The sequence below is a fragment of the Gorilla gorilla genome, chromosome 14, assembly GCF_029281585.2.
Source record: "Gorilla gorilla gorilla isolate KB3781 chromosome 14, NHGRI_mGorGor1-v2.1_pri, whole genome shotgun sequence".
Classification (NCBI taxonomy): Eukaryota; Metazoa; Chordata; class Mammalia; order Primates; family Hominidae; genus Gorilla; species Gorilla gorilla.
Window position 1 is genome coordinate 87,861,401 of NC_073238.2, and position 11,264 is coordinate 87,872,664.

At 42.0% G+C, this 11,264-nt stretch overlaps 1 non-coding gene across 1 annotated transcript; it reads right to left on the reverse strand.

Moving 5' to 3' along the window:
- Window positions 1-7,312: 7,312 nt before the first annotated feature.
- Window positions 7,313-7,374, reverse strand: LOC115930462 (U7 small nuclear RNA). The gene has a single exon (XR_004067099.1). It is a non-coding gene; the product is annotated as a U7 small nuclear RNA (small nuclear RNA).
- Window positions 7,375-11,264: the final 3,890 nt, after the last annotated feature.

The following is an 11,264-nucleotide window of genomic DNA, read 5'->3' on the forward strand; positions in this document are numbered from 1 at the left end:
TGTACACCATGGAATACTATGCAGCCACAAAAAAGAATAAGATCATGTCCTTTGCAGCAACATGGATAGAACTGGAGGCCATTAACCTACACAAACTAATATAGGGACAGAAAACCAAATACTGCATGTTCTGACTTATAAGTGGGAGCTAAACTTTCAGTACATATGGACATAAAGAAAGGAAGAACATCTCTGGGCCTACTTGAGGGCAGAGGGAGAGGATCAAAACAACTACCTATCGAGTACTATGCTAATATTATCAGTGTACCAGGGGTAATAATCATAGTAATGCAGATTATGGTAATACAGATTATTTTGCAACACACAATTTACCTATATAACAAACCTACACATGTACCCCTGAACCTAGAAAAAAGAAAAAAAAAGATGGTTGCTTTGTTCCTGGGTATCACATCTGTATTCAAGGCAACAAGGGCAATGGGTCAGAACTAGTGACCCTGTTTCCCAAGCTTTTTTTTTTTCTTTCTTTTTTTTTTTTTTTGAGATGGAGTCTCCCTCTGTTGCTCAGGCTAGAGTGCAGTGGCACGATCTTGGTTCACTGCAACCTCTGCCTCCCAGGTTCAAATGATTCTCCTGCCTCAGCCTCCTGAGCACCTGGGATTACAGGTGCAGGTCACCATGCCCAGCTAATTTTGAATTTTTTTAGAGACGGGGTTTCACCATGTTGGCCAGGTTGGTCTTAAACTCCTGACCTCAAGACCTCAAGTAATCTGCCCACCTTGGCCTCCCAAAGTGCTGGGATTACAGGAGTGAGCCACCGCGCCTCGCCCTGACCTTGTTTCCTTTTTATGAAGATAATAGATGTTTTTTTTAGAAGCTTGTTCACTCCTTTTAGACTTCCACTTGCTTCTTATTGGTTAGATGTGTTCCATATGGGTATTCTTGTCTTAAAGGGGGCTGGAAAGAGTTACATAGCATTTTTATGTCTATATTAGATGTCAGAAAAAGAAGTATGCTGGCCATGAGTATTGAGTTAGCTATGCTCCAATATAAGGTTTCCCAGGAATAAGCATATACAACAACTATGTAATTCTGTTTCATTGCCTGGTCCGTCTTCCCTGATGGAGAAGTCAGAGGTAGGCTTCTCTCTCTGGTTAGACCCAAGAAATTTACTGGCCTGTGGCAAATGTGTCCAAACTGAGGGACATGTCAATAGGCAGGGTGGGATCAAGACGTGGGTGAAAATGGGTCATCTAGAAGGGAGAAAGTGCTGGGTACAGTAGCTCACGCCTATAATCCCAGCACTTTAGGAGGCGGAGGCAGGTGGATCACTTAAGGTCAGGAGTTCGAGACTAGCCTGGCCAATATGGTGAAACCCCGTCTCTACAAAAAATACAAAAAAATGAGCTAGGTGTGGTGGCTGACGCCTGTAATCCCAGCTACTCGGAAGCCTGAGGCAAGAGAATCGCTTGAACCCGGGAGGCAGAGGTTGCAGTGAGCCAAGATGGTGCCACTGCACTCCAGCCTGGGTGACAGAACAAGACTCCATCTCAAAAAAAAAAAAAAAAAAAAAGCCGGGCATGGTGGCTCATGTACAAAAAATACAAAAATTAGCCAGGCGGTAGTGGCGCATGCCTGTAATTCCAGCTGCTCCTGAGGCTGAGGCACGAGAATCACTTGAATCCAGGAGACGGAGGATGTGGTGAGGGGGATGGTGCCACTGCACTCCAGCCTGGCAACAAAGCGAGACTCCGTCTCAAAAAAAAAAAAAAAAAGCCGGGTACAGTGGCTTACACCTGTAATCCGAGCACTTTGGGAGGCCGAGGCAGGCGGATCGCGAGGTCAGGAGTTTAAGACTAGCCTGGCCGACATGGCAAAGCCCTGCCCCTACTAAAAATACAAAAATTAGCTGAGTGTAGTGGTGGGCGCCTGTAATCCCAGCTACTCCAGAGGCTGAGGCAGGATAATTGCTTGAACCCGGGAGACGGAGGTTACATTGAACCAAGATTGTGCCATTGCACAATCTTGTTGCCTGGGCAACAAGAGGAAGACTCTGTCTCAAAAAACAAACAAACAAACAACAGCAACAAAAACGAAAAAACCTATAAATTAAAAAAAAAAAAACAAAAAGAGAAAGGAAACCAAAGCAGTTAAGGTTATGGGCTGTGGACCAGATTGTTCTAAGCTTAAGTTCTGGCTCTGTCACTTCCTGACTAACTGACTTCATCAAGTTATATAACCTTTCTAAGCCCCAGTTTCTTCATGAGTTAAGTGAGAATAATAATACCTTATTCATTAGGTTGCTGTGAGGAGTTATATTTATGAGTCACTGAGCATAGTCTCTGGGTCATAGTAAGTGTTCAATATTATCACCATCACCACCATCATCCTCACCATCACCATCATCATCATCATCATCCTCATCATTGTTACGGTCATCATCAAAACAGGAGGTGTTTGAAGTATAGGCATTAGAATTGATGTACAGCACAAATAAATACCAGAGCCTGAGGTATGAGAGTAGGTTATGTGGAAAAGCAAGACAATGAACAAGGAAATATATATTCTCCACAGTGATGGTGAGCTGCCTTTACTGAAAGGACTTCCTACTACCAGAGTATGAATGACTCACATGCAGGGGGTGTATTTTAAGCCTTACTTTAAGGCTTAAACTTACCTCCTAGAAGGTGGCATACAGTATAGGACACCACAGTATGGCTATGGATGATGGAGGAGAGAAATGCTGGTAATGGGGCTCCAAGGAGTGGGGTGGGATTCTTTTGGTCATGTATCTCCTGCTAGGAGTCCCACAGGTCTATGAGAACCATTGCTCACAGAAGCCATAGAGCATTAGCTTCTCCCTTTGAACTTCTGTGACCTGCTTTGATTGTGTTTGTGTGTTCTATGAGTCACTGGGGATGCCCATTTGCAGTGCCCATTTATATAGCAGTAGCTTTAGATAGGGTGGGTATTTGGACTGACTGGCATGTAGCATAGTTCACAGGCCTGTGTGAGTTCACGTTCATCAGTGGCTGGAATTTAAGTTCTTGTAAAGATGCAAAATTTAAGTAGTTTTGACCCTCCTCTAGGGCTGGACAACATCTGACTACCAAAAAGATGGTATTTATCTGTATCAACAATTGTGAGTAGTTAGTTATATGGCTTCTGTCCCTCCCAGAAAAGACCTGATATGAATGGTAAATCAAACACATATGCTAGACACTGTTACTTATGTTAACTAACTTAATTTGCAAAACAAGCCTTGTGAGGTAGGTGGAATGATTCTCCCTATTTTTACAGATGAGGTAACTGAGATCAAGAAACTTACAAATTCATAAAGATGTCTGTTGTGTTGGAAAGGAAATGTGGCTAGGTCTAAACTTGTGCCTCTTGACTTATGCTAAGGCCTGTGAGTTCAGATAGGCCAGAAAAATTGGTCTGTGGTTGTTCTTAGCTTGTTTCAGTCTAACTTTTGCATCAAGAAGTGGAGTTTAATGCAGCATGGAACCAGACTCTTCCTTCTATGATAGAGACAGGAAAAGAAGACGAACCCATGTCTGGGCTTTTCCTGACACGCGTTAGCCAATGACTTGTGCAAGGCTCCTCTTTGCCCTAAAAACACACACACGACAAAGTAACTGGCAGATGGGTGAATCTCCCCTCCAGTTTGTAGGGTGTCAATTTTTAGAAGTTCAACCTTGACGGAAAGATTTGAAGAGAGGGGATACTGTTGAGGAAAAAGTTAGGAAGATTGACCCAGATCTTGTGAAGGATAATTGGAGATTGGTGGAGGAGGAAATCCCCAGCATTGGCAAAGATATGGAAGCTGAAAAGAAACTTACAGGGCATCAACAATGAGCAATTCAATTTGACTGGAATATAAGGCGTTCGAAGTGAAAGTTGTGGAAGTAAGAGGGGTGGGTATATAGAATATGGAAGACTTTAAATACCAGGCCTAGGAGTATGAATTCTACTCAGTAGGTAATGAGGAGCCTATTAAATAAAATCTAAGCAAAAATTGGAGCCCTGAAGGAGAGGACAACTTTTATTTTATTTTATTTTTTGAGATAGAGTCCCACTCTGTCACCCAGGCTGGAGTGCATTGGCACAATCATGGCTCACTGTAGACTCGATCTCCTGGGCTCAAGCAATCCTCCCACCTCAGCTTCCCAAGTATCTGGGATCACAGGGTGCACCACTATGCCTGGCTAATTTTTATTTTTTATTTTTGTAAAGATGAGGTATCCCTATGTTGCCCAGGCTAGTTTTGAACTCCTGGGCTTAAGTGATCCTCTCTCCTTGGCCTCCCAAAGTGCTGGGATTATAGGTGTGAGCTACTGTGACTGTCTGAGGACAACTTTTATTTCACTTACACACACCTCCATATAAACTCAACTGGAGCTATTTATAACTGCATGACTTGTGATTGCCCACTGAAGATTGTGGCAGAGTATTTTATCCCCATTATTTTCTTCCTGACCACCACTATGTATCTGAAAGTAAGACCAAGGCAAAGAACTGTTAGATACAACATAAATGAGTGGAGTTTATGTTTTCCAACTCTGAGGTCAGTTGGTTCATTTAACAAATATTTTTGAGCACCTTTTTAGGTACAGTGGATATAGCCATTAATGAATACAGTTTTAGGGGAAATGTTGGTTCTTGACTTTTATCTACTGTATATCTTTTTTCTTATTTTATTTTTTATTTTTTTTTGAGACAGAGTCTCACTCTTGTCACCCAGGCTGGAATGCAGTGGTGCGATCTTGGCTTACTGCAGCCTCCGCCTCCGGGGTTCAAGCGATTCTCCTGCCTCAGCCTCCTCAGTAGTTGGGACTACAGGCATGTACCACCACGCCTGGCTAATTTTTGTATTTTTAGTAGAGATGGGGTTTCGCCATGTTAGCCAGGCTGGTCTCGACCTCAAGTGATCTACCTGCCTTGGCCTCCCAAAGCGCTGGGATTACAGGCGTGAACCACCTCTCCTAGCCTTATTTTTAGATACAGGGTCTCAGTCTGTTGCCCAGGCTGGAGTGCAGTGGTGTGCTTATAGCTCACTACAGCTTCAAATTCCTGGATTCCAGTGAGTCTCCTTTCTCAGTCTCCCAAGTAGCTTGGACTAAAAGTGTGTGCCACTGCACTCAACTTCTATTGCATCGCTTATTGCCTCAATGTGTAACTTTTTGGATTTGATGCCTTTATAGTGCTCCTTATAAAGCCCCTGTTCTGAGCCGTCATTATCTCTTGCCTAACTCTTTTCATAACCTCTTAACTGGGCTTGTGGCTTTTATTCTTGAGACTATCCACACACAGAAGCCAGAACAATGTCGTGAGAGCAGAAATCTGATCTCATCCCTCATCTTCATAAAACCCTTCCATGGCTTCCATTACACTTAGATTAAAATCCAAATGTCTCTGCACCCCCACAATGTCCTGTGTGTTCCCAGCCCCGCCAAGACCTCTGATCTTACTTCCTACCTCTCTCCTCGATTCACAATGCTCCATCCTCACTGGCTCCTGGATATTCCTTGAACACTCAGTGGATTCCTGCCCCTGGACCTTTACTCTTGCTGTTTCCTCTACTTGGAATGTTCTCCTACCAGATTCCAGCATGGCTGTGCCCTCCCCCACCCAATGCCACTCAGATCTCTGCTCAAACGTCAGCTCTTCCAGAGCCACCCTCCAACTAGCTGTCTTGATGGCACTCTACTACCTGAAATTGAACGTTTAATGATTTATTTGCTTTTTGTTTTCTTTTTGAGACAGAGTCTTGCTCTATTGCCCAGGCTGGAGTGCAGTGGTGTGATCGTGGCTCACTGTAGCCTCAACCTCCTGGGTTCTGGTGATCCTCCCACCTCAGCCTCCTGAGTAGCTGGAACTACAGGCACATGCCGCCATGTCTAGCTAGTGTTTTTTTTTTTTTTTTTTTTTTTTTTTTTTTGTAGAGAAGGGATTTTGCTGTGTTGCATAGGCTGGTGTCTTGTTTATTTTGTGTATTGCTCATTAAAATGTAAGTTCTGTAAAGGGAGTATTTTGCCTACTTGTTCATTGTGCTATCTCCAGCACCTAGAACACACCTGGACGATAGCACGCAATAGGTATCCCTGAATGAATGATGACTATTACTGGGACTTCCTTTACAACTTGGAAAGAAAGTGGTTTCATTATTCAAAAAAACGTAGTATCTACCTATACTTGTTTTCCTCATTTATCGCATCTCCACATTTGCCCCTTATGACTTTTGCAATTCCCAAATAAATGACATCCATTGTAGGCATATTAATGGCAGTCTGCAAAAGTAGCAAAGTTCATTTCTGATTTGAATTCTTTTGGCTGCTGTGAATAGTTTTTCTCTGGTTGTTAGTAATTAAAACAAACAAGCAGAAAGACTTATATTATTCTATCTCATTGCCAAATTGGATATTGCTCAACTCAAAATTGAATGTACACACACCCATAAAACTAGCCAAACGGGCTATTACAATTACATAAAGTTCCTTGTGTTCATTAGCAGTGTTGCCTTTCATGGGTTTATCCTGTTTGGCATATACATCAAAGTAACAGTCATAAAGACTTCTACAAAAATTTGGAGCATGTAGATGTGGAAAAATTTTTAAGATTTTTTTTGTTTTTTTTTCCAGCTGCATTGCAACAAAAGCATACTTTGTTATCGTGATAAAAAGCTTAAGGCACGACAGAGAAAAAATTCAGTATTTTGTCAAAGCTTGGTAATCTAAGCCCACGGCCAGAGTCACCTAAAAATGGCAGATATGATTCAGTTTTGTATTCTGCATTTTGGGAATTAGTGTCAGAATACCAGCCCTGATCTCTTTAGTGAATGATTCATTTGCTAACGTGATTAACAATTCTGAGAGCCAGCCATGTTGGCCACTAATATCAGATTTTTAGAAGCTGCCTGGTTTAATGGAATTGTGGGTATGTTGAACGGGGGTGGGAGGTCCTAAATCTGCTGTTCTGATTTGTAGTGGTTTTATTTGAACCCAGAGAATGAGCTTCTTATGATTTCCAAAGCAGCATATTTTCTCATGGGTGGTTCCTATTCATGAGAAAAATAAAATACTAACAGATAGTTTAGGGGAATTAAGAATAAAAATGAGTGATGAAGCTTCACTCATATATTCAGTTCATAGAGGTTTGGGGAGTGTGTTGAGTAAAAAAAAAAAAAAAAAAAAAAAAAAATTAGCTTCAGTTAATTGATCCAAAGGCAGAGCTCTGTACCTTTTTGAATATAAGGAATTCAGAAAAATGGGGGCAGAAGGTCAGATTGAGTTTGTTATATTATTATTTGTTTACATGTCTGTGTCTTTCTTTTGTGTGTGTGGCAGGTGGGGGAGGGTTTCCAGTAAATATTGGAAAACCTGCTAGACAAATTTTAAAACACCTGTAACACGTATGTGTTTGTTTCTTTAAAAACACTTTTTTTTTTTTTTTTTTTTGCTGTAGAGACAGGGTCTCACTATGTTTCCCAGGCTGGTCTTGAACTCCTGGCCTCAAGCAATCCACCTGTCTCAGCCTCCCAAAGTGCTGGGATTAGAGTATGTGTGTGTCTAAGAGTAGACTATGAGCTTCTTGGTGGCAGAACCTTATTCATGTTTCTTTCCCATTGTCTGGCATGGCACTGTGTGTAGCTTAGTAACAATGATGGTTGTGATGATGCTGATAATGGCCTCTATTACTCAGCTTCCTGTATGCCAGGCACTATGCTAACTGCTTTGCATACATTACCTTATTTAATTCTCATAACAATCCAGGTGGAAAGTAACAAACAGTATATTATGTCCGTATGTTGTGAGGAAACTGAGGCTTAAAGATATTCATGGACATGACCATGGTCACACAGCTAGTGAAGTGTTGGACCTGGAATCTAAAACCATTTCTGTTCTTTGTCCCAAGCCCATGTTGTTTATTACTATGCTCTATATCTGTTGCCTGAATTAATGACAGAGTGGTTAACCAAGGTCCCCTGTCCTGCCCAGGCCCTGTGACTCAATAAAGAGTTAAAATGTGACAAACAGAACTGGACAATGGTGATGTCCTAGAATGAACCAGTTTTATTCACCAGTAGAAGAGAAACTTTCAGTGTGGGTAATAAGAGATTGAGGGACGACCTGTGTCAACGGATAGCTCCAAATGAGAGGAGTGCAGTGGGTTTAAGAGAAAGAGGGGAGAAAAGAAAGTACCATAAAAGGGAAACTTAAACAAAGAGCAAAGTAGAAAAAAAAATTCTTTTGAGAGGAGGTCATTTTTCATTCCCAGAAACTTCCAAAGTGATGCTTTTAACCCCACATCTGGTTCAGATTCCTGCTCGAATGCTCAGAGGTAGAACAACAAAGCAAGTGGAAAGGTTTGGGCACGCCTCTGTCCGTGGAGCTGCCCTCCCTGAGCCCTTCCCCCTGAGGAATATCTGCTTTGGAAGCAAATGATGGAAAGTTTTGTCCAGGTTGCCTTCCCTCGCTTTTGCGCGTGGGTGTGAGTTTGTGTACCCGATTCTACTGTGAGGAGTTCAGGTTGCTTTACCTGCTGTTGCGTCTTAACAGGGTGAGACATGTGCCCGTGGTTGCAGGCCTGTCCCAGGAGAACTTGTCCTACTGGATATGGAAATCATTCAAGCAAAGTGGGAGGCTAGGTTGTCTTATTATCATGCTGATACTTGGGTTGCTTTGCTGAACTGAAGCATGAGAGAGAGATGGGATGAGAAGCAAACCATTTGCATGCATCATTCCTCCTGCGGTTCTGGAGCTGTTAGCCAAAAGTGCCATTTTCACAGACGAAAGGCAGGAAAAAGAAATGTCCCCCATCAAAAAAAATCACAGGTTTTCCCAGTTTTTACTGTCTTCCTAGCTCTGGGTCTCACAAATCTAATGGCTCTCAAGCTTTTCAAAGTGATTCTTTTCAGATTTTCTGCTTTCATCCTTGAGTCTCTATTAGAACTGTCCTCTGACTCCATTTGACTGATAACTTTTGATAAACTGACTTGAGCCTCCGTATTGGCTTGCTACAGATTTGCTATAAGAAAAGGTAATTCGCTTTCATAAGGCCAATATCAGCATCCACTAATGCAAGGCGTTTTTCCTCTAATGTGATTACGTAAGAATTAATGATGGGTAAACACCAATGTGAAGAGATTTAATTTGGATAAACATTATGAAGCTTGTCTGCTTAATCAGGGTTTATCTCATCTTTTCTGTTTTCTTTTTCTTTCTTTTCTTTGTGCTGCAAATTTTCCAAGAACAGGGACCAGTGTACTATTCTGCCTACTTCCTTGAACAGGGCAGACAGGAACATTGTGAGACCCAGCATTCTTGTGATACTTTAATAACTTCCACTTCAGGGGAAACAAAAGAGGATACAGATGCATGCAAATGCAAAACCAAGCAAGATACCAGCTGAGCTGACTTAACACCCTCCCTCCCACCTCCTAGCCACGAAGGTGCTAGTGGGGAGAAGCAGTTCTTTGGAGGAGTTGAGGTATTTCTCCTCTCAATCTTGGGTTGCTCTTGACTAGCATGTAGCAGAGGACCTGTGACAGCTTTTTGCTTTGAGAGCTTTTACCCAGAGGATAGCCTTATTATACACCCCTTCCCCTCAACTCACAGGCTTTTCTTTCTTTCTTTTTTTTTTAGACAGAGTCTCGCTCTGTCACCCAGGCTGGAGTGTAGTGGCGTGATCCCGGTTCACTGCAACCTTCGCCTCCCAGGTTCAAGTGATTCTCCTGCCTCAGCCTCCGAGTAGCTGGGACTATAGGTGCGTGCCACCACGCCTGGCTAATTTTTGTATTTTTAGTAGAGACAGGGTTTTACCATGTTGGCCAGGCTGGTCTCAAACTCCTGACCTCAGGTCATCCACCCACCTTGGCCTCCCAAAGTGCTGGGATTACAGGTGAGAGCCACCGCACTGGGCCTCACAGGCCTTTCTGAATCCAGTTTTTATTTCCTGAAATGCATACGGGTCAAAAATAATCCATATCAACTGCATATTGATTTATAGGTATCTTTTTCAAGGAGGATGATTAGCAAGGAACTAATCATCGTTTCCCCTCTCCCAATGTGATTATTTGTTTCTATGACAGAATCTAATTTCTCACATCTCTCCTTGTTTACTGATTGACAATCTATAGTCCTAGACTTCATTTCTGCATTTTATGTTTCTGCACCTGTGAAAAGGGCTTGAAGGCCAAAGATGAGCATCTTTAGAGACAGTGGGCTTGGGGGAAAGAAAATGGCTTGGTACAGGTTGTTATTTTTTGTTCTCTAACTGGAGTGAATGCTTTTTAAACAGTATCTTCCCCATTGGGACAATTGGAGGAACAGTGACATTCATTTTATAGTTTTTGCTTGTTGGGTACTTATTCCTTTCGAAAAGAAAGGAAATTCCATACTCCAGGAGTCCATCTGTTGTTACATTTCATGAGAACTAAATGCACTGGAAAATATAGCTAAACACACTTGGTTCACATTTTCTCCACCTTTGAACTGATACCAGTCATAAAACTCCATCTTGTATAGACAATCTGTTAAAATAAGTTACTAAGAAACCCAAACAGGTATAAAGGTCGCTCTCAGTGTGAATGGTTTTTTTTTTTTTTTTGCAGTGGTTATGACCAACCCAAAACTCACTCTGAGTTGGCTTTTATAGTCGATATTTTAAACTGTAAACCATGTTATATGACTGTAGAGCCGCACCCAGTAAAGTCAATTTTCCTGTTTTGGAACTCTCGTGCGATGCAGCACATAATCCCTGTTCATTCGTCATGTTCTCACCTTGTTCAGGGCCTCAGAGTTTATGAGCAGGTTACTCCACTGCATTTTAAACATGTCATCTCTCCCAAGGTGTCTTTTAAGAAATACTTATGCAATCAAAAGGAAGTCAAATATATCCTTAGTATAAGAGACTGAGGATGTTGTAAACGAACTGGAAGGAATTCTACTTCTGGAAAGTCTGAGGAAAAGTTATCAAATTATAGGAATGGCATCTAGATTTGAGGGCAAAAACAGGTACATTAAAGGGCAGAGACTGCTCTTTTCTCTCTCTACCATTTTCTAAGCATCTATTATTTACCAGGCATTTTGTGAAGCATTTCACTTACATGTTCTCATTGAATACTTGGTGAGTCTCTGTGAAATATCAAGAAAATGGCTTAAGAAAGGTGAATGGCTTGCTCAAGTTCACACAGCGAGGAATTTGCTGACAGAATTCCAGAGTGTGGTTTAGCCCCAACACGGCCTTCATCCCAGGCCACCTACTGGATGGAGACCTCCTTGCTGTGGCTTCCTACATCCCTG